The sequence below is a fragment of the Scylla paramamosain genome, chromosome 6, assembly GCF_035594125.1.
Source record: "Scylla paramamosain isolate STU-SP2022 chromosome 6, ASM3559412v1, whole genome shotgun sequence".
Classification (NCBI taxonomy): Eukaryota; Metazoa; Arthropoda; class Malacostraca; order Decapoda; family Portunidae; genus Scylla; species Scylla paramamosain.
Window position 1 is genome coordinate 56,471 of NC_087156.1, and position 23,530 is coordinate 80,000.

The 23,530-nt window shown below is 41.6% G+C and overlaps 1 protein-coding gene across 1 annotated transcript in view; it reads right to left on the reverse strand.

The window, feature by feature from the left end:
* Window positions 1-668: 668 nt before the first annotated feature.
* Window positions 669-23,530, reverse strand: part of LOC135101682 (serine proteinase stubble-like) — a 58,270-nt gene continuing 35,408 nt past the window's right edge. Inside the window, exons 13-20 of the mRNA XM_064006007.1 lie at window positions 20,995-21,171; window positions 18,049-18,129; window positions 15,233-15,427; window positions 12,288-12,368; window positions 9,479-9,655; window positions 6,462-6,542; window positions 3,621-3,827; window positions 669-784 (exon numbers count right to left, since the gene is read on the reverse strand). The gene's annotated coding sequence lies outside the window, so the exon portion shown is untranslated. The remainder of the gene's footprint in view (window positions 785-3,620; window positions 3,828-6,461; window positions 6,543-9,478; window positions 9,656-12,287; window positions 12,369-15,232; window positions 15,428-18,048; window positions 18,130-20,994; window positions 21,172-23,530) is intronic.

A 23,530-nucleotide genomic window follows, 5' to 3' on the forward strand; every position in this document is an offset into this window, starting at 1 on the left:
TTTGTTTACTTGGGTTTGCACACAGAAGGTAAAAAGAAGCAAAAAAATAAAATCATGCTAAAAAACACAAAAGAAAAAAGAAGTTAAAGAAAGAAAGAAAGAAAAAAATGAACAAAATTAAAAAGAAGAGCTTAAAAATCAAAGGTAGCTTTTGTTGTTGACCGAAAAAGATAAATAAATAAATAAACAAACAAAAATGCATCCAAATTTCAGGCTTTCGTTATTATTATTGTTGTTGTTGTTGTTGTTATTATTAATGTAGGTGTGGAGGGCAGTCTGCCACTCTCCAGACCCCCAGGACCCTTTTCATCACTTCCGGTAACAGCAGCAGCAGTACTAGTAATAGTAGCAACAGTATTAGAAGAAGAGGAAGAAGTAGTAGTAGTAGTAGTAGTAGTAGTAGTAGTAGTAGTAGTAGTAGTAGTAGTAGTAGTAGTAGTAGTAGTAGTAGTAGTAGTAGTAGTCCTCCCTCTCCCATTGGCCTGTTATATTTAGTCTGTCCACCACCTCTCTCTCTCTCTTGCTGGTTATAGTAATAGTAGTAGTAGTAGTAGTCCTCCCTCTCCCATTGGCCTTATACATTGAAGCATGATAATACATAGCTGTGTTGCCTCATATGATGTACAGAGGGTGTACATGGCAGTGTATGTATGTGTTGTGGCTTATACAATGCTCTCATACACTAAAGCATGATGATACATACCGCTTTATTGCCTTGTATGAAGTATTGATGTGTCAACAGTGTTCTTGCATCCCATCTGTCTTGTGTTGGCCTGGTTCACCTCTGCAATACAAAAGAAATTATTATTAGTATTACTGATGCTAGTAGTAGTAGAAATAATAGTAGTAGTAGTAGTAGTAGTAGTAGTAGTAGTAGTAGTAGTAGTAGTAGTAGTAGTAGTAGTAGAAGTAGTAGTAGTAGTAATGATTTATCCATCTATGTTTTAAATGTTTTTTTTAATTATTGTGATGTCATAATGCTTTCTCTCCTTCTCTATCTAACCCTCTCTCTCTCTCTCTCTCTCTCTCTCTCTCTCTCTCTCTCTCTCTCTCTCTCTCTCTCTCTCTCACATTCTCTCTCTCCCCGCAGACAGTGAGCGCGACATGGTAAGGACAGAGAAGTTCCTGGAGGTGATCAACGCAGCCAACACTTCCCTGCCGGAGCTGCGGAAACTGTCTTGGTCTGGCATTCCCTCACAAGTCCGTGCTGTGGCTTGGAGGTAATTAAATGTATGTATGTATGTGTGTATGTATGTGTGTGTGTTAGGTAGTACTAGTGAAGTTATGAATGTTTTTGTTTGTCTGTTAATTTTTAGTAATATAAAATAAAAAAAAACACATTAATTTCTCTCTCTCTCTCTCTCAGGGCATCCTCCCAGCAAACTCAGAGAGACGAGAGGACACGCTGCGAAGGAAACGAGAGGAATAATGGAGTTTTGTGGACCAGTACTATGGCACGAGGCACGAGGATATCCACCAAGATACCTTTAGACAGGTGTGTGTGTGTGTGTGTGTGTGTGTGTGTGTGTGTGTGTGTGTGTTGATAATCTTCCTTTCCTGTTTTTTTCTTTCAATATTTTTTTCTCTCTCTTTTTCTTTATTTTCTATGTGTGTGTATATCAGTTTAAAAGCTTCATTCTCCTGTCATAGGAATATTTGTCACCTGGTGTATCTTTTCAGTCATTCTTTTATATACTGACTAAGATCTCTATCCTTGTAATATAGAGACCACAAAAGCAAGTATTCTCCTCTCTACTGCTCTCATCTAACCTAACCTAACATAACCTTAGCAAACCAAACCTAACCAAACCAAACCAAACTTAACCTAACCAAACCTAACTTAACCTAACCAAACTTAACCTAACCCAACCTAACCAAACCAAACTTAACCTAACCCAACCTAACCAAACCAAACTTAACTTAACCGAACTTAACTTAACCTAACCTAATCGAATTTAACCTAACTTAACCTAACCTAACCAAACTTAACTTAACCTAACCTAACCTAACCAAACCTAACTTAACCTAACCTAACCAAACTTAACCTAACCTAACCTAACCAAACTTAACTTAACCTAACCAAACTTAACCTAGTCTCACCAAACCCACGTCTCTCCACAGATTCACATTGACATCCCACGCATGTCTCCCCTGATTCCGTTGTTCCAACAAACAATCGTACAAGAAATGTTTGAGCACATTCTGTACATCTGGGCCATCCGTCACCCTGCCTCAGGTTACGTGCAGGGGATCAACGACCTTGTCACACCCTTCTTCATCGTCTTCCTTCATGAGGTGGTTCCTAAAGGTGAGGTTTTCAATGTCTTTTCCTACTTTGTGATTTAGATTAAGTTCTTGTCTTGTAAGGGCCTATTCTGTAATGCTCTGCTTTCTTGTTCCTTCTCTGCCATCTAGACTTTTCCAGAGTCACAGAGGGATAATTAGCTGTGTTCTCAAGAGTGTTTCTCCTGTTCATAATGTAGAAGTCTTGTTAATCTGTTACCACAATTTTAAAAACACTTAAAAATGCTTTGCTCATTTATCAAGACTGTTTTTCAAGGTCAAGGAGATGATTAGCCAGTTTTCAAGAGTGCTTCTCCTGTTAATAATGTACAAGTCTTGTTAATCTGTCACTAGAATCATGAAAAACACACTTAAAAACATGTACAGCTTCATCTAGAGCCTTTTTGAAAACAGAGGAAGTACAGCACAGAAGTGTTTCAAAATATGGTACCAAATATCTATCAGTTTATCTATCCATCAGTTTATTTTGTTAGAAAAGGGAACAAGGGAGAGAGAGAGAGAGAGAGAGAGAGAGAGAGAGAGAGAGAGAGAGAGAGAGAGAGAGAGAGAGAGAGAGAGAGAGAGAGAGAGAGAGAGAGAGAGAGAGAGAGAGAGAGAAATATAAACGATGATAATAAACTTGTAAGAAAAGGAGGAGGAGGAGGAGGAGGAAGAGGAGGAGGAGGAGGAGGAAGAGGAATAAGCAAGATAAACAACAACAACAGCAACAGCAGCAGCAGCAGCAACAACAACAACAACAACAACAACAACAACAACAACAACAACAACAACAACAACAACAACAACAACAACAACAACAACTCAGTCTTTCCATAAAACAAAGACAAGACACATTTTCTTCCAAAACATTTTCCAAAACCATTTTTCACATCATTTCTGAGACAGGAAGTGAGATTCAGTTGAATATTCAATTATCAGGGGGCAATTTCCTGCTAACCCTCTTAAATTGGGGGAGGAGGAGGAGGAGGAGGAGGAGGAGGAGGAGGAGGAGGAGGAGGAGGAGGAGGAGGAGGAGGAGGAGGAGGAGGAGGAGGAGGAGGACATGAACTGATAAGAAAATTTCAACAGTATATTTTGTATTTTTGAAGCAGGAAACCACAGATTGAAGCAGTAAAACAATAAAAAAAACCCAGCTGGAAGAGGAGGAGGAGGAGGAGGAGGAGGAGGAGGAGGAGGAGGAGGAGGAGGAGGAGGAGGAGGAGGAGGAGGAGGAGGAGGAGGAGGAGGAGGAGGAGGAGGAGGAGGAGGAGGAGGAGGAGGAGGAGGAGAAGGAGGAGGAGGAGAAGGAGGAGGAGGAGAGAAAATTCATGTATTACCTTATTTGGAAGTGGCAGTGGATCTTAGTCCTTGTTTTCCGCCTGGCTCTGTTCCTTCTGTGCCACGCTGAGTGCTGTGGTGGTGGTGGTGGTGGTGGTGGTGGTGGTGGTGGTGGTGGTGGTGGTGGTGGTGGTGGTGGTGGTGGTGGTGGTGGTGGCGGTGGTCATGGTGGTGGTGGTGGTCATGGTGGTCATGGTGGTGGTAGCCTGTCGGAATAAAAGCAACATTAGTAATTTTCATGTACCAGTAATGTAAGTAATGTACCAGTAAATATATCAATAAATGAAAGAATGTTAATAATTGTGGAGGTGAAGAGAGACACAGGTGTTACGGCTCAGTTCTGACTAGTCTTGCTGTTGTGTCTAGGGGTGAGTAAGCCCTGGTGTTGGTCTTATTGATGCTGGGCTGGGCTGCTTGTGGCCTCAACCTGCTGGGTGATGGGCTGGTTCAGGCGCAGACTCACCCACTAATCAGCCCCGGTCATGTGTGAAGGGTGCACCAAGTATTGCTGCAGTTATTAATATTTGTGATGAAATCTGAAACTGTTCCTGAGATCACCAGGTACGGGAACACACAGGGGCCACGTGGCTACACTTGTGAGGTGTAATACATTAATACTTCACATTAAGGCAAGAACAATGTGAAGATGTGCTCAGTACGCCACGTTTGTCAAGGATACAATGCTCAAGACACAATGAACATCACACAGAGACTGGCTGTGTTGTTAAGGAGCTGCCATGCTGTGCTGTGCTGTGCTGTGCTGTGCTGCCTTGCCTCTCAACCTGTACACTCATATTTAAAGCAGTGAGGTGCAGTTTACACCCTTGCTGTGTGCTGTGTCTCAGTGTGTGCCCAGCCCATCCACAAGGATAGCCAGGGTGCTGGACAGACAGGGCACACATGAGGCTGTGCCACCTGTCCAGCAGCCCAGTAATGCAAGAACAGGGGAGGCAGGGTAAACTCTGGAACTCCCTGCCTGCTTCTGTATTTCCACCTTCCTATGACTTGAATTCCTTCAAGAGGGAGGTTTCAAGACACTTATTCATCAATTTTTGACCACTGCTTTGACACTTTTATGGCACTGGCATTTCAGTGGGCATATTTTCTTATTGGATTTTTGTTGCCCTTGGCCAGTGTCACTCCTACATAAAATTGAAAAAAAAAAAAAAAAAAAGCTGACCTAAGCGTGGTGACACAGAGGTACCAGCAAGTGACCTCAGGAAGATGAAAAAGTAATGGAGGTCATCTATTTCACCAATCACAATGACATGAAGGCTAGGGACACCACAGGGCCAAGACACCACCACCAACACCACGCCGCCCTTCACGCGTCACCCAGGCCGACAGGTTGGCGGCCCAGCGCGTTGGCCTCACACTTGCACTGTTCCTCCCCTGGTATGTGTGTGTGTGTGTGTGTGTGTGTGTGTGTGTGTGTGTGTGTGTGTGTGTGTGTGTGTGTGTGTGTGTGTGTGTGTGTGTGTGTGTGTGTGTGTGTGTGTGTACAGGACTTCCAGGTATTGATTTAACAGAGATTGTGTGAAACAGAATCTATTAACATATAGTATCAGGGTAAAATGACACACTGATTACTGTCCTAATGTGTGTCCTAACTCATAATAATTTTGTATTATTTTTTGTACTATTGGGTACTATTAAAGGCTTGTACTAACTCTTAATATTATTGTGGGCTATTATATCACCTCTAACTATCAGTACTATTCTTTACTACTATCCAGGCAATAGTAATCCATTCTTTTCAACCATCAAGTGAGAGAGACAGATTTATTTATTTATTTATTCATTTATACAAGCCAGTGCTAGAGTAATATATATGTATAAAAAGGCCTACTAAGGTCCCTGTAGGTCAAAGGTCATCCTTCAAATACTGATTAACTCTTGTATTAGGGTGGTGGACAGAATAGTGGTGAAATATTGAGAATACTGGTGAACTCTTGTATTAGTGAGGTGGACAAAATAGTGGTGAAAGATTGAGAATACTGGTTAAATGTTGTATTAATGAGGTGGATAGACTAGTGGTGAAATATTGAGAATACTGGATAACTCTTGTATTAGGTGGGTGGTGGTGATGGTGGTGGTGGTTATTGTTGTTGTTGCTGCAGTCAGAAGCCATGATATTTATTCAATTTGTTTACTTGGGTTTGCACACAGAAGGTAAAAAGAAGCAAAAAATAAAATCATGCTAAAAAACACAAAAGAAAAAAGAAGTTAAAGAAAGAAAGAAAGAAAAAAATGAACAAAATTAAAAAGAAGAGCTTAAAAATCAAAGGTAGCTTTTGTTGTTGACCGAAAAAGATAAATAAATAAATAAACAAACAAAAATGCATCCAAATTTCAGGCTTTCGTTATTATTATTGTTGTTGTTGTTGTTGTTATTATTAATGTAGGTGTGGAGGGCAGTCTGCCACTCTCCAGACCCCCAGGACCCTTTTCATCACTTCCGGTAACAGCAGCAGCAGTACTAGTAATAGTAGCAACAGTATTAGAAGAAGAGGAAGAAGTAGTAGTAGTAGTAGTAGTAGTAGTAGTAGTAGTAGTAGTAGTAGTAGTAGTAGTAGTAGTAGTAGTAGTAGTAGTAGTAGTCCTCCCTCTCCCATTGGCCTGTTATATTTAGTCTGTCCACCACCTCTCTCTCTCTCTTGCTGGTTATAGTAATAGTAGTAGTAGTAGTAGTCCTCCCTCTCCCATTGGCCTTATACATTGAAGCATGATAATACATAGCTGTGTTGCCTCATATGATGTACAGAGGGTGTACATGGCAGTGTATGTATGTGTTGTGGCTTATACAATGCTCTCATACACTAAAGCATGATGATACATACCGCTTTATTGCCTTGTATGAAGTATTGATGTGTCAACAGTGTTCTTGCATCCCATCTGTCTTGTGTTGGCCTGGTTCACCTCTGCAATACAAAAGAAATTATTATTAGTATTACTGATGCTAGTAGTAGTAGAAATAATAGTAGTAGTAGTAGTAGTAGTAGTAGTAGTAGTAGTAGTAGTAGTAGTAGTAGTAGTAGTAGTAGTAGTAGAAGTAGTAGTAGTAGTAATGATTTATCCATCTATGTTTTAAATGTTTTTTTTAATTATTGTGATGTCATAATGCTTTCTCTCCTTCTCTATCTAACCCTCTCTCTCTCTCTCTCTCTCTCTCTCTCTCTCTCTCTCTCTCTCTCTCTCTCTCTCTCTCTCTCTCTCTCTCTCTCACATTCTCTCTCTCCCCGCAGACAGTGAGCGCGACATGGTAAGGACAGAGAAGTTCCTGGAGGTGATCAACGCAGCCAACACTTCCCTGCCGGAGCTGCGGAAACTGTCTTGGTCTGGCATTCCCTCACAAGTCCGTGCTGTGGCTTGGAGGTAATTAAATGTATGTATGTATGTGTGTATGTATGTGTGTGTGTTAGGTAGTACTAGTGAAGTTATGAATGTTTTTGTTTGTCTGTTAATTTTTAGTAATATAAAATAAAAAAAAAAACACATTAATTTCTCTCTCTCTCTCTCTCAGGGCATCCTCCCAGCAAACTCAGAGAGACGAGAGGACACGCTGCGAAGGAAACGAGAGGAATAATGGAGTTTTGTGGACCAGTACTATGGCACGAGGCACGAGGATATCCACCAAGATACCTTTAGACAGGTGTGTGTGTGTGTGTGTGTGTGTGTGTGTGTGTGTGTGTGTGTGTGTGTGTGTGTGTGTGTGTGTGTGTGTTGATAATCTTCCTTTCCTGTTTTTTTTTCTTTCAATATTTTTTTCTCTCTCTTTTTCTTTATTTTCTATGTGTGTGTATATCAGTTTAAAAGCTTCATTCTCCTGTCATAGGAATATTTGTCACCTGGTGTATCTTTTCAGTCATTCTTTTATATACTGACTAAGATCTCTATCCTTGTAATATAGAGACCACAAAAGCAAGTATTCTCCTCTCTACTGCTCTCATCTAACCTAACCTAACATAACCTTAGCAAACCAAACCTAACCAAACCAAACCAAACTTAACCTAACCTAACCAAACCTAACTTAACCTAACCAAACTTAACCTAACCCAACCTAACCAAACCAAACTTAACCTAACCCAACCTAACCAAACCAAACTTAACTTAACCGAACTTAACTTAACCTAACCTAATCGAATTTAACCTAACTTAACCTAACCTAACCAAACTTAACTTAACCTAACCTAACCTAACCAAACCTAACTTAACCTAACCTAACCAAACTTAACCTAACCTAACCTAACCAAACTTAACTTAACCTAACCAAACTTAACCTAGTCTCACCAAACCCACGTCTCTCCACAGATTCACATTGACATCCCACGCATGTCTCCCCTGATTCCGTTGTTCCAACAAACAATCGTACAAGAAATGTTTGAGCACATTCTGTACATCTGGGCCATCCGTCACCCTGCCTCAGGTTACGTGCAGGGGATCAACAACCTTGTCACACCCTTCTTCATCGTCTTCCTTCATGAGGTGGTTCCTAAAGGTGAGGTTTTCAATGTCTTTTCCTACTTTGTGATTTAGATTAAGTTCTTGTCTTGTAAGGGCCTATTCTGTAATGCTCTGCTTTCTTGTTCCTTCTCTGCCATCTAGACTTTTCCAGAGTCACAGAGGGATAATTAGCTGTGTTCTCAAGAGTGTTTCTCCTGTTCATAATGTAGAAGTCTTGTTAATCTGTTACCACAATTTTAAAAACACTTAAAAATGCTTTGCTCATTTATCAAGACTGTTTTTCAAGGTCAAGGAGATGATTAGCCAGTTTTCAAGAGTGCTTCTCCTGTTAATAATGTACAAGTCTTGTTAATCTGTCACTAGAATCATGAAAAACACACTTAAAAACATGTACAGCTTCATCTAGAGCCTTTTTGAAAACAGAGGAAGTACAGCACAGAAGTGTTTCAAAATATGGTACCAAATATCTATCAGTTTATCTATCCATCAGTTTATTTTGTTAGAAAAGGGAACAAGGGAGAGAGAGAGAGAGAGAGAGAGAGAGAGAGAGAGAGAGAGAGAGAGAGAGAGAGAGAGAGAGAGAGAGAGAGAGAGAGAGAGAGAGAGAGAGAGAGAGAGAGAGAGAGAGAGAGAGAGAGAGAGAGAGAGAGAGAGAGAGAGAGAGAGAGAGAAATATAAACGATGATAATAAACTTGTAAGAAAAGGAGGAGGAGGAGGAGGAGGAAGAGGAGGAGGAGGAGGAGGAAGAGGAATAAGCAAGATAAACAACAACAACAGCAACAGCAGCAGCAGCAGCAACAACAACAACAACAACAACAACAACAACAACAACAACAACAACAACTCAGTCTTTCCATAAAACAAAGACAAGACACATTTTCTTCCAAAACATTTTCCAAAACCATTTTTCACATCATTTCTGAGACAGGAAGTGAGATTCAGTTGAATATTCAATTATCAGGGGGCAATTTCCTGCTAACCCTCTTAAATTGGGGGAGGAGGAGGAGGAGGAGGAGGAGGAGGAGGAGGAGGAGGAGGAGGAGGAGGAGGAGGAGGAGGAGGAGGAGGAGGAGGAGGAGGAGGAGGAGGAGGAGGACATGAACTGATAAGAAAATTTCAACAGTATATTTTGTATTTTTGAAGCAGGAAACCACAGATTGAAGCAGTAAAACAATAAAAAAAACCCAGCTGGAAGAGGAGGAGGAGGAGGAGGAGGAGGAGGAGGAGGAGGAGGAGGAGGAGGAGGAGGAGAAGGAGGAGGAGGAGGAGGAGGAGGAGGAGGAGGAGGAGGAGGAGGAGGAGGAGGAGGAGGAGGAGGAGGAGGAGGAGGAGGAGGAGGAGGAGAAGGAGGAGGAGGAGAAGGAGGAGGAGGAGAGAAAATTCATGTATTACCTTATTTGGAAGTGGCAGTGGATCTTAGTCCTTGTTTTCCGCCTGGCTCTGTTCCTTCTGTGCCACGCTGAGTGCTGTGGTGGTGGTGGTGGTGGTGGTGGTGGTGGTGGTGGTGGTGGTGGTGGTGGCGGTGGTCATGGTGGTGGTGGTGGTCATGGTGGTCATGGTGGTGGTAGCCTGTCGGAATAAAAGCAACATTAGTAATTTTCATGTACCAGTAATGTAAGTAATGTACCAGTAAATATATCAATAAATGAAAGAATGTTAATAATTGTGGAGGTGAAGAGAGACACAGGTGTTACGGCTCAGTTCTGACTAGTCTTGCTGTTGTGTCTAGGGGTGAGTAAGCCCTGGTGTTGGTCTTATTGATGCTGGGCTGGGCTGCTTGTGGCCTCAACCTGCTGGGTGATGGGCTGGTTCAGGCGCAGACTCACCCACTAATCAGCCCCGGTCATGTGTGAAGGGTGCACCAAGTATTGCTGCAGTTATTAATATTTGTGATGAAATCTGAAACTGTTCCTGAGATCACCAGGTACGGGAACACACAGGGGCCACGTGGCTACACTTGTGAGGTGTAATACATTAATACTTCACATTAAGGCAAGAACAATGTGAAGATGTGCTCAGTACGCCACGTTTGTCAAGGATACAATGCTCAAGACACAATGAACATCACACAGAGACTGGCTGTGTTGTTAAGGAGCTGCCATGCTGTGCTGTGCTGTGCTGTGCTGTGCTGCCTTGCCTCTCAACCTGTACACTCATATTTAAAGCAGTGAGGTGCAGTTTACACCCTTGCTGTGTGCTGTGTCTCAGTGTGTGCCCAGCCCATCCACAAGGATAGCCAGGGTGCTGGACAGACAGGGCACACATGAGGCTGTGCCACCTGTCCAGCAGCCCAGTAATGCAAGAACAGGGGAGGCAGGGTAAACTCTGGAACTCCCTGCCTGCTTCTGTATTTCCACCTTCCTATGACTTGAATTCCTTCAAGAGGGAGGTTTCAAGACACTTATTCATCAATTTTTGACCACTGCTTTGACACTTTTATGGCACTGGCATTTCAGTGGGCATATTTTCTTATTGGATTTTTGTTGCCCTTGGCCAGTGTCACTCCTACATAAAATTGAAAAAAAAAAAAAAAAAAGCTGACCTAAGCGTGGTGACACAGAGGTACCAGCAAGTGACCTCAGGAAGATGAAAAAGTAATGGAGGTCATCTATTTCACCAATCACAATGACATGAAGGCTAGGGACACCACAGGGCCAAGACACCACCACCAACACCACGCCGCCCTTCACGCGTCACCCAGGCCGACAGGTTGGCGGCCCAGCGCGTTGGCCTCACACTTGCACTGTTCCTCCCCTGGTATGTGTGTGTGTGTGTGTGTGTGTGTGTGTGTGTGTGTGTGTGTGTGTGTGTGTGTGTGTGTGTGTGTGTGTGTGTGTGTGTGTGTGTGTGTGTGTACAGGACTTCCAGGTATTGATTTAACAGAGATTGTGTGAAACAGAATCTATTAACATATAGTATCAGGTAAAATGACACACTGATTACTGTCCTAATGTGTGTCCTAACTCATAATAATTTTGTATTATTTTTTGTACTATTGGGTACTATTAAAGGCTTGTACTAACTCTTAATATTATTGTGGGCTATTATATCACCTCTAACTATCAGTACTATTCTTTACTACTATCCAGGCAATAGTAATCCATTCTTTTCAACCATCAAGTGAGAAGAGACAGATTTATTTATTTATTTATTCATTTATACAAGCCAGTGCTAGAGTAATATATATGTATAAAAAGGCCTACTAAGGTCCCTGTAGGTCAAAGGTCATCCTTCAAATACTGATTAACTCTTGTATTAGGGTGGTGGACAGAATAGTGGTGAAATATTGAGAATACTGGTGAACTCTTGTATTAGTGAGGTGGACAAAATAGTGGTGAAAGATTGAGAATACTGGTTAAATGTTGTATTAATGAGGTGGATAGACTAGTGGTGAAATATTGAGAATACTGGATAACTCTTGTATTAGGTGGGTGGTGGTGATGGTGGTGGTGGTTATTGTTGTTGTTGCTGCAGTCAGAAGCCATGATATTTATTCAATTTGTTTACTTGGGTTTGCACACAGAAGGTAAAAAGAAGCAAAAAATAAAATCATGCTAAAAAACACAAAAGAAAAAAGAAGTTAAAGAAAGAAAGAAAGAAAAAAATGAACAAAATTAAAAAGAAGAGCTTAAAAATCAAAGGTAGCTTTTGTTGTTGACCGAAAAAGATAAATAAAATAAATAAACAAACAAAAATGCATCCAAATTTCAGGCTTTCGTTATTATTATTGTTGTTGTTGTTGTTGTTATTATTAATGTAGGTGTGGAGGGCAGTCTGGCCACTCTCCAGAACCCCCAGGACCCTTTTCATCACTTCCGGTAACAGCAGCAGCAGTACTAGTAATAGTAGCAACAGTATTAGAAGAAGAGGAAGAAGTAGTAGTAGTAGTAGTAGTAGTAGTAGTAGTAGTAGTAGTAGTAGTAGTAGTAGTAGTAGTAGTAGTAGTAGTAGTAGTAGTAGTCCTCCCTCTCCCATTGGCCTGTTTATATTTAGTCTGTCCACCACCTCTCTCTCTCTCTTGCTGGTTATAGTAATAGTAGTAGTAGTAGTAGTCCTCCCTCTCCCATTGGCCTTATACATTGAAGCATGATAATACATAGCTGTGTTGCCTCATATGATGTACAGAGGGTGTACATGGCAGTGTATGTATGTGTTGTGGCTTATACAATGCTCTCATACACTAAAGCATGATGATACATACCGCTTTATTGCCTTGTATGAAGTATTGATGTGTCAACAGTGTTCTTGCATCCCATCTGTCTTGTGTTGGCCTGGTTCACCTCTGCAATACAAAAGAAATTATTATTAGTATTACTGATGCTAGTAGTAGTAGAAATAATAGTAGTAGTAGTAGTAGTAGTAGTAGTAGTAGTAGTAGTAGTAGTAGTAGTAGTAGTAGTAGTAGTAGTAGTAGTAGTAGAAGTAGTAGTAGTAGTAATGATTTATCCATCTATGTTTTAAATGTTTTTTTTAATTATTGTGATGTCATAATGCTTTCTCTCCTTCTCTATCTAACCCTCTCTCTCTCTCTCTCTCTCTCTCTCTCTCTCTCTCTCTCTCTCTCTCTCTCTCTCTCTCTCACATTCTCTCTCTCCCCGCAGACAGTGAGCGCGACATGGTAAGGACAGAGAAGTTCCTGGAGGTGATCAACGCAGCCAACACTTCCCTGCCGGAGCTGCGGAAACTGTCTTGGTCTGGCATTCCCTCACAAGTCCGTGCTGTGGCTTGGAGGTAATTAAATGTATGTATGTATGTGTGTATGTATGTGTGTGTGTTAGGTAGTACTAGTGAAGTTATGAATGTTTTTGTTTGTCTGTTAATTTTTAGTAATATAAAATAAAAAAAAAAAAACACATTAATTTCTCTCTCTCTCTCTCTCAGGGCATCCTCCCAGCAAACTCAGAGAGACGAGAGGACACGCTGCGAAGGAAACGAGAGGAATAATGGAGTTTTGTGGACCAGTACTATGGCACGAGGCACGAGGATATCCACCAAGATACCTTTAGACAGGTGTGTGTGTGTGTGTGTGTGTGTGTGTGTGTGTGTGTGTGTGTGTGTGTGTGTGTGTGTGTGTGTGTGTGTGTGTGTGTTGATAATCTTCCTTTCCTGTTTTTTTTTTCTTTCAATATTTTTTTCTCTCTCTTTTTCTTTATTTTCTATGTGTGTGTATATCAGTTTAAAAGCTTCATTCTCCTGTCATAGGAATATTTGTCACCTGGTGTATCTTTTCAGTCATTCTTTTATATACTGACTAAGATCTCTATCCTTGTAATATAGAGACCACAAAAGCAAGTATTCTCCTCTCTACTGCTCTCATCTAACCTAACCTAACATAACCTTAGCAAACCAAACCTAACCAAACCAAACCAAACTTAACCTAACCTAACCAAACCTAACTTAACCTAACCAAACTTAACCTAACCCAACCTAACCAAACCAAACTTAACCTAACCCAACCTAACCAAACCAAACTTAACTTAACCGAACTTAACTTAACCTAACCTAATCGAATTTAACCTAACTTAACCTAACCTAACCAAACTTAACTTAACCTAACCTAACCTAACCAAACCTAACTTAACCTAACCTAACCAAACTTAACCTAACCTAACCTAACCAAACTTAACTTAACCTAACCAAACTTAACCTAGTCTCACCAAACCCACGTCTCTCCACAGATTCACATTGACATCCCACGCATGTCTCCCCTGATTCCGTTGTTCCAACAAACAATCGTACAAGAAATGTTTGAGCACATTCTGTACATCTGGGCCATCCGTCACCCTGCCTCAGGTTACGTGCAGGGGATCAACAACCTTGTCACACCCTTCTTCATCGTCTTCCTTCATGAGGTGGTTCCTAAAGGTGAGGTTTTCAATGTCTTTTCCTACTTTGTGATTTAGATTAAGTTCTTGTCTTGTAAGGGCCTATTCTGTAATGCTCTGCTTTCTTGTTCCTTCTCTGCCATCTAGACTTTTCCAGAGTCACAGAGGGATAATTAGCTGTGTTCTCAAGAGTGTTTCTCCTGTTCATAATGTAGAAGTCTTGTTAATCTGTTACCACAATTTTAAAAACACTTAAAAATGCTTTGCTCATTTATCAAGACTGTTTTTCAAGGTCAAGGAGATGATTAGCCAGTTTTCAAGAGTGCTTCTCCTGTTAATAATGTACAAGTCTTGTTAATCTGTCACTAGAATCATGAAAAACACACTTAAAAACATGTACAGCTTCATCTAGAGCCTTTTTGAAAACAGAGGAAGTACAGCACAGAAGTGTTTCAAAATATGGTACCAAATATCTATCAGTTTATCTATCCATCAGTTTATTTTGTTAGAAAAGGGAACAAGGGAGAGAGAGAGAGAGAGAGAGAGAGAGAGAGAGAGAGAGAGAGAGAGAGAGAGAGAGAGAGAGAGAGAGAGAGAGAGAGAGAGAGAGAGAGAGAGAGAGAGAGAGAGAGAGAAATATAAACGATGATAATAAACTTGTAAGAAAAGGAGGAGGAGGAGGAGGAGGAAGAGGAGGAGGAGGAGGAGGAAGAGGAATAAGCAAGATAAACAACAACAACAGCAACAGCAGCAGCAGCAGCAACAACAACAACAACAACAACAACAACAACAACAACAACAACAACAACAACTCAGTCTTTCCATAAAACAAAGACAAGACACATTTTCTTCCAAAACATTTTCCAAAACCATTTTTCACATCATTTCTGAGACAGGAAGTGAGATTCAGTTGAATATTCAATTATCAGGGGGCAATTTCCTGCTAACCCTCTTAAATTGGGGGAGGAGGAGGAGGAGGAGGAGGAGGAGGAGGAGGAGGAGGAGGAGGAGGAGGAGGAGGAGGAGGAGGAGGAGGAGGAGGACATGAACTGATAAGAAAATTTCAACAGTATATTTTGTATTTTTGAAGCAGGAAACCACAGATTGAAGCAGTAAAACAATAAAAAAAACCCAGCTGGAAGAGGAGGAGGAGGAGGAGGAGGAGGAGGAGGAGGAGGAGGAGGAGGAGGAGGAGGAGGAGAAGGAGGAGGAGGAGGAGGAGGAGGAGGAGGAGGAGGAGGAGGAGGAGGAGGAGGAGGAGGAGGAGGAGGAGAAGGAGGAGGAGGAGAAGGAGGAGGAGGAGAGAAAATTCATGTATTACCTTATTTGGAAGTGGCAGTGGATCTTAGTCCTTGTTTTCCGCCTGGCTCTGTTCCTTCTGTGCCACGCTGAGTGCTGTGGTGGTGGTGGTGGTGGTGGTGGTGGTGGTGGTGGTGGTGGTGGTGGTGGTGGTGGTGGTGGTGGTGGCGGTGGTCATGGTGGTGGTGGTGGTCATGGTGGTCATGGTGGTGGTAGCCTGTCGGAATAAAAGCAACATTAGTAATTTTCATGTACCAGTAATGTAAGTAATGTACCAGTAAATATATCAATAAATGAAAGAATGTTAATAATTGTGGAGGTGAAGAGAGACACAGGTGTTACGGCTCAGTTCTGACTAGTCTTGCTGTTGTGTCTAGGGGTGAGTAAGCCCTGGTGTTGGTCTTATTGATGCTGGGCTGGGCTGCTTGTGGCCTCAACCTGCTGGGTGATGGGCTGGTTCAGGCGCTGACTCACCCACTAATCAGCCCCGGTCATGTGTGAAGGGTGCACCAAGTATTGCTGCAGTTATTAATATTTGTGATGAAATCTGAAACTGTTCCTGAGATCACCAGGTACGGGAACACACAGGGGCCACGTGGCTACACTTGTGAGGTGTAATACATTAATACTTCACATTAAGGCAAGAACAATGTGAAGATGTGCTCAGTACGCCACGTTTGTCAAGGATACAATGCTCAAGACACAATGAACATCACACAGAGACTGGCTGTGTTGTTAAGGAGCTGCCATGCTGTGCTGTGCTGTGCTGTGCTGCCTTGCCTCTCAACCTGTACACTCATATTTAAAGCAGTGAGGTGCAGTTTACACCCTTGCTGTGTGCTGTGTCTCAGTGTGTGCCCAGCCCATCCACAAGGATAGCCAGGGTGCTGGACAGACAGGGCACACATGAGGCTGTGCCACCTGTCCAGCAGCCCAGTAATGCAAGAACAGGGGAGGCAGGGTAAACTCTGGAACTCCCTGCCTGCTTCTGTATTTCCACCTTCCTATGACTTGAATTCCTTCAAGAGGGAGGTTTCAAGACACTTATTCATCAATTTTTGACCACTGCTTTGACACTTTTATGGCACTGGCATTTCAGTGGGCATATTTTCTTATTGGATTTTTGTTGCCCTTGGCCAGTGTCACTCCTACATAAAATTGAAAAAAAAAAAAAAAAAAAAAGCTGACCTAAGCGTGGTGACACAGAGGTACCAGCAAGTGACCTCAGGAAGATGAAAAAGTAATGGAGGTCATCTATTTCACCAATCACAATGACATGAAGGCTAGGGACACCACAGGGCCAAGACACCACCACCAACACCACGCCGCCCTTCACGCGTCACCCAGGCCGACAGGTTGGCGGCCCAGCGCGTTGGCCTCACACTTGCACTGTTCCTCCCCTGGTATGTGTGTGTGTGTGTGTGTGTGTGTGTGTGTGTGTGTGTGTGTGTGTGTGTGTGTGTGTGTGTGTGTGTGTGTGTGTGTGTGTGTGTGTGTGTACAGGACTTCCAGGTATTGATTTAACAGAGATTGTGTGAAACAGAATCTATTAACATATAGTATCAGGTAAAATGACACACTGATTACTGTCCTAATGTGTGTCCTAACTCATAATAATTTTGTATTATTTTTTGTACTATTGGGTACTATTAAAGGCTTGTACTAACTCTTAATATTATTGTGGGCTATTATATCACCTCTAACTATCAGTACTATTCTTTACTACTATCCAGGCAATAGTAATCCATTCTTTTCAACCATCAAGTGAGAAGGACAGATTTATTTATTTATTTATTCATTTATACAAGCCAGTGCTAGAGTAATATATATGTATAAAAAGGCCTACTAAGGTCCCTGTAGGTCAAAGGTCATCCTTCAAATACTGATTAACTCTTGTATTAGGGTGGTGGACAGAATAGTGGTGAAATATTGAGAATACTGGTGAACTCTTGTATTAGTGAGGTGGACAAAATAGTGGTGAAAGATTGAGAATACTGGTTAAATGTTGTATTAATGAGGTGGATAGACTAGTGGTGAAATATTGAGAATACTGGATAACTCTTGTATTAGGTGGGTGGTGGTGATGGTGGTGGTGGTTATTGTTGTTGTTGCTGCAGTCAGAAGCCATGATATTTATTCAATTTGTTTACTTGGGTTTGCACACAGAAGGTAAAAAGAAGCAAAAAAATAAAATCATGCTAAAAAACACAAAAGAAAAAAGAAGTTAAAGAAAGAAAGAAAGAAAAAAATGAACAAAATTAAAAAGAAGAGCTTAAAAATCAAAGGTAGCTTTTGTTGTTGACCGAAAAAGATAAATAAATAAATAAACAAACAAAAATGCATCCAAATTTCAGGCTTTCGTTATTATTATTGTTGTTGTTGTTGTTATTATTAATGTAGGTGTGGAGGGCAGTCTGCCACTCTCCAGACCCCCAGGACCCTTTTCATCACTTCCGGTAACAGCAGCAGCAGTACTAGTAATAGTAGCAACAGTATTAGAAGAAGAGGAAGAAGTAGTAGTAGTAGTAGTAGTAGTAGTAGTAGTAGTAGTAGTAGTAGTAGTAGTAGTAGTAGTAGTAGTAGTAGTAGTAGTAGTAGTCCTCCCTCTCCCATTGGCCTGTTATATTTAGTCTGTCCACCACCTCTCTCTCTCTCTTGCTGGTTATAGTAATAGTAGTAGTAGTAGTAGTCCTCCCTCTCCCATTGGCCTTATACATTGAAGCATGATAATACATAGCTGTGTTGCCTCATATGATGTACAGAGGGTGTACATGGCAGTGTATGTATGTGTTGTGGCTTATACAATGCTCTCATACACTAAAGCATGATGATACATACCGCTTTATTGCCTTGTATGAAGTATTGATGTGTCAACAGTGTTCTTGCATCCCATCTGTCTTGTGTTGGCCTGGTTCACCTCTGCAATACAAAAGAAATTATTATTAGTATTACTGATGCTAGTAGTAGTAGAAATAATAGTAGTAGTAGTAGTAGTAGTAGTAGTAGTAGTAGTAGTAGTAGTAGTAGTAGTAGTAGTAGTAGTAGTAGAAGTAGTAGTAGTAGTAATGATTTATCCATCTATGTTTTAAATGTTTTTTTTAATTATTGTGATGTCATAATGCTTTCTCTCCTTCTCTATCTAACCCTCTCTCTCTCTCTCTCTCTCTCTCTCTCTCTCTCTCTCTCTCTCTCTCTCTCTCTCTCTCACATTCTCTCTCTCCCCGCAGACAGTGAGCGCGACATGGTAAGGACAGAGAAGTTCCTGGAGGTGATCAACGCAGCCAACACTTCCCTGCCGGAGCTGCGGAAACTGTCTTGGTCTGGCATTCCCTCACAAGTCCGTGCTGTGGCTTGGAGGTAATTAAATGTATGTATGTATGTGTGTATGTATGTGTGTGTGTTAGGTAGTACTAGTGAAGTTATGAATGTTTTTGTTTGTCTGTTAATTTTTAGTAATATAAAATAAAAAAAAAAAAACACATTAATTTCTCTCTCTCTCTCTCTCAGGGCATCCTCCCAGCAAACTCAGAGAGACGAGAGGACACGCTGCGAAGGAAACGAGAGGAATAATGGAGTTTTGTGGACCAGTACTATGGCACGAGGCACGAGGATATCCACCAAGATACCTTTAGACAGGTGTGTGTGTGTGTGTGTGTGTGTGTGTGTGTGTGTGTGTGTGTGTGTGTGTGTGTGTGTGTGTGTGTGTGTGTGTGTGTTGATAATCTTCCTTTCCTGTTTTTTTTTCTTTCAATTTTTTTTCTCTCTCTTTTTCTTTATTTTCTATGTGTGTGTATATCAGTTTAAAAGCTTCATTCTCCTGTCATAGGAATATTTGTCACCTGGTGTATCTTTTCAGTCATTCTTTTATATACTGACTAAGATCTCTATCCTTGTAATATAGAGACCACAAAAGCAAGTATTCTCCTCTCTACTGCTCTCATCTAACCTAACCTAACATAACCTTAGCAAACCAAACCTAACCAAACCAAACCAAACTTAACCTAACCTAACCAAACCTAACTTAACCTAACCAAACTTAACCTAACCCAACCTAACCAAACCAAACTTAACCTAACCCAACCTAACCAAACCAAACTTAACTTAACCGAACTTAACTTAACCTAACCTAATCGAATTTAACCTAACTTAACCTAACCTAACCAAACTTAACTTAACCTAACCTAACCTAACCAAACCTAACTTAACCTAACCTAACCAAACTTAACCTAACCTAACCTAACCAAACTTAACTTAACCTAACCAAACTTAACCTAGTCTCACCAAACCCACGTCTCTCCACAGATTCACATTGACATCCCACGCATGTCTCCCCTGATTCCGTTGTTCCAACAAACAATCGTACAAGAAATGTTTGAGCACATTCTGTACATCTGGGCCATCCGTCACCCTGCCTCAGGTTACGTGCAGGGGATCAACAACCTTGTCACACCCTTCTTCATCGTCTTCCTTCATGAGGTGGTTCCTAAAGGTGAGGTTTTCAATGTCTTTTCCTACTTTGTGATTTAGATTAAGTTCTTGTCTTGTAAGGGCCTATTCTGTAATGCTCTGCTTTCTTGTTCCTTCTCTCCCATCTAGACTTTTCCAGAGTCACAGAGGGATAATTAGCTGTGTTCTCAAGAGTGTTTCTCCTGTTCATAATGTAGAAGTCTTGTTAATCTGTTACCACAATTTTAAAAACACTTAAAAATGCTTTGCTCATTTATCAAGACTGTTTTTCAAGGTCAAGGAGATGATTAGCCAGTTTTCAAGAGTGCTTCTCCTGTTAATAATGTACAAGTCTTGTTAATCTGTCACTAGAATCATGAAAAACACACTTAAAAACATGTACAGCTTCATCTAGAGCCTTTTTGAAAACAGAGGAAGTACAGCACAGAAGTGTTTCAAAATATGGTACCAAATATCTATCAGTTTATCTATCCATCAGTTTATTTTGTTAGAAAAGGGAACAAGGGAGAGAGAGAGAGAGAGAGAGAGAGAGAGAGAGAGAGAGAGAGAGAGAGAGAGAGAGAGAGAGAGAGAGAGAGAGAGAGAGAGAGAGAGAGAGAGAGAGAGAGAGAGAGAGAAATATAAACGATGATAATAAACTTGTAAGAAAAGGAGGAGGAGGAGGAGGAGGAAGAGGAGGAGGAGGAGGAGGAAGAGGAATAAGCAAGATAAACAACAACAACAGCAACAGCAGCAGCAGCAGCAACAACAACAACAACAACAACAACAACAACAACAACAACAACAACAACAACTCAGTCTTTCCATAAAACAAAGACAAGACACATTTTCTTCCAAAACATTTTCCAAAACCATTTTTCACATCATTTCTGAGACAGGAAGTGAGATTCAGTTGAATATTCAATTATCAGGGGGCAATTTCCTGCTAACCCTCTTAAATTGGGGGAGGAGGAGGAGGAGGAGGAGGAGGAGGAGGAGGAGGAGGAGGAGGAGGAGGAGGAGGAGGAGGAGGAGGAGGAGGAGGAGGAGGACATGAACTGATAAGAAAATTTCAACAGTATATTTTGTATTTTTGAAGCAGGAAACCACAGATTGAAGCAGTAAAACAATAAAAAAAACCCAGCTGGAAGAGGAGGAGGAGGAGGAGGAGGAGGAGGAGGAGGAGGAGGAGGAGGAGGAGGAGAAGGAGGAGAAGGAGGAGGAGGAGGAGAGGAGGAGGAGGAGGAGGAGGAGGAGGAGGAGGAGGAGGAGGAGGAGGAGGAGGAGGAGAAGGAGGAGGAGGAGAAGGAGGAGGAGGAGAGAAAATTCATGTATTACCTTATTTGGAAGTGGCAGTGGATCTTAGTCCTTGTTTTCCGCCTGGCTCTGTTCCTTCTGTGCCACGCTGAGTGCTGTGGTGGTGGTGGTGGTGGTGGTGGTGGTGGTGGTGGTGGTGGTGGTGGTGGCGGTGGTCATGGTGGTGGTGGTGGTCATGGTGGTCATGGTGGTGGTAGCCTGTCGGAATAAAAGCAACATTAGTAATTTTCATGTACCAGTAATGTAAGTAATGTACCAGTAAATATATCAATAAATGAAAGAATGTTAATAATTGTGGAGGTGAAGAGAGACACAGGTGTTACGGCTCAGTTCTGACTAGTCTTGCTGTTGTGTCTAGGGGTGAGTAAGCCCTGGTGTTGGTCTTATTGATGCTGGGCTGGGCTGCTTGTGGCCTCAACCTGCTGGGTGATGGGCTGGTTCAGGCGCAGACTCACCCACTAATCAGCCCCGGTCATGTGTGAAGGGTGCACCAAGTATTGCTGCAGTTATTAATATTTGTGACGAAATCTGAAACTGTTCCTGAGATCACCAGGTACGGGAACACACAGGGGCCACGTGGCTACACTTGTGAGGTGTAATACATTAATACTTCACATTAAGGCAAGAACAATGTGAAGATGTGCTCAGTACGCCACGTTTGTCAAGGATACAATGCTCAAGACACAATGAACATCACACAGAGACTGGCTGTGTTGTTAAGGAGCTGCCATGCTGTGCTGTGCTGTGCTGTGCTGCCTTGCCTCTCAACCTGTACACTCATATTTAAAGCAGTGAGGTGCAGTTTACACCCTTGCTGTGTGCTGTGTCTCAGTGTGTGCCCAGCCCATCCACAAGGATAGCCAGGGTGCTGGACAGACAGGGCACACATGAGGCTGTGCCACCTGTCCAGCAGCCCAGTAATGCAAGAACAGGGGAGGCAGGGTAAACTCTGGAACTCCCTGCCTGCTTCTGTATTTCCACCTTCCTATGACTTGAATTCCTTCAAGAGGGAGGTTTCAAGACACTTATTCATCAATTTTTGACCACTGCTTTGACACTTTTATGGCACTGGCATTTCAGTGGGCATATTTTCTTATTGGATTTTTGTTGCCCTTGGCCAGTGTCACTCCTACATAAAATTGAAAAAAAAAAAAAAAAAAAAAAAAGCTGACCTAAGCGTGGTGACACAGAGGTACCAGCAAGTGACCTCAGGAAGATGAAAAAGTAATGGAGGTCATCTATTTCACCAATCACAATGACATGAAGGCTAGGGACACCACAGGGCCAAGACACCACCACCAACACCACGCCGCCCTTCACGCGTCACCCAGGCCGACAGGTTGGCGGCCCAGCGCGTTGGCCTCACACTTGCACTGTTCCTCCCCTGGTATGTGTGTGTGTGTGTGTGTGTGTGTGTGTGTGTGTGTGTGTGTGTGTGTGTGTGTGTGTGTGTGTGTGTGTGTGTGTGTGTGTGTGTGTGTGTGTGTGTACAGGACTTCCAGGTATTGATTTAACAGAGATTGTGTGAAACAGAATCTATTAACATATAGTATCAGGTAAAATGACACACTGATTACTGTCCTAATGTGTGTCCTAACTCATAATAATTTTGTATTATTTTTTGTACTATTGGGTACTATTAAAGGCTTGTACTAACTCTTAATATTATTGTGGGCTATTATATCACCTCTAACTATCAGTACTATTCTTTACTACTATCCAGGCAATAGTAATCCATTCTTTTCAACCATCAAGTGAGAAGGACAGATTTATTTATTTATTTATTCATTTATACAAGCCAGTGCTAGAGTAATATATATGTATAAAAAGGCCTACTAAGGTCCCTGTAGGTCAAAGGTCATCCTTCAAATACTGATTAACTCTTGTATTAGGGTGGTGGACAGAATAGTGGTGAAATATTGAGAATACTGGTGAACTCTTGTATTAGTGAGGTGGACAAAATAGTGGTGAAAGATTGAGAATACTGGTTAAATGTTGTATTAATGAGGTGGATAGACTAGTGGTGAAATATTGAGAATACTGGATAACTCTTGTATTAGGTGGGTGGTGGTGATGGTGGTGGTGGTTATTGTTGTTGTTGCTGCAGTCAGAAGCCATGATATTTATTCAATTTGTTTACTTGGGTTTGCACACAGAAGGTAAAAAGAAGCAAAAAATAAAATCATGCTAAAAAACACAAAAGAAAAAAGAAGTTAAAGAAAGAAAGAAAGAAAAAAATGAACAAAATTAAAAAGAAGAGCTTAAAAATCAAAGGTAGCTTTTGTTGTTGACCGAAAAAGATAAATAAATAAATAAACAAACAAAAATGCATCCAAATTTCAGGCTTTCGTTATTATTATTGTTGTTGTTGTTGTTATTATTAATGTAGGTGTGGAGGGCAGTCTGCCACTCTCCAGACCCCCAGGACCCTTTTCATCACTTCCGGTAACAGCAGCAGCAGTACTAGTAATAGTAGCAACAGTATTAGAAGAAGAGGAAGAAGTAGTAGTAGTAGTAGTAGTAGTAGTAGTAGTAGTAGTAGTAGTAGTAGTAGTAG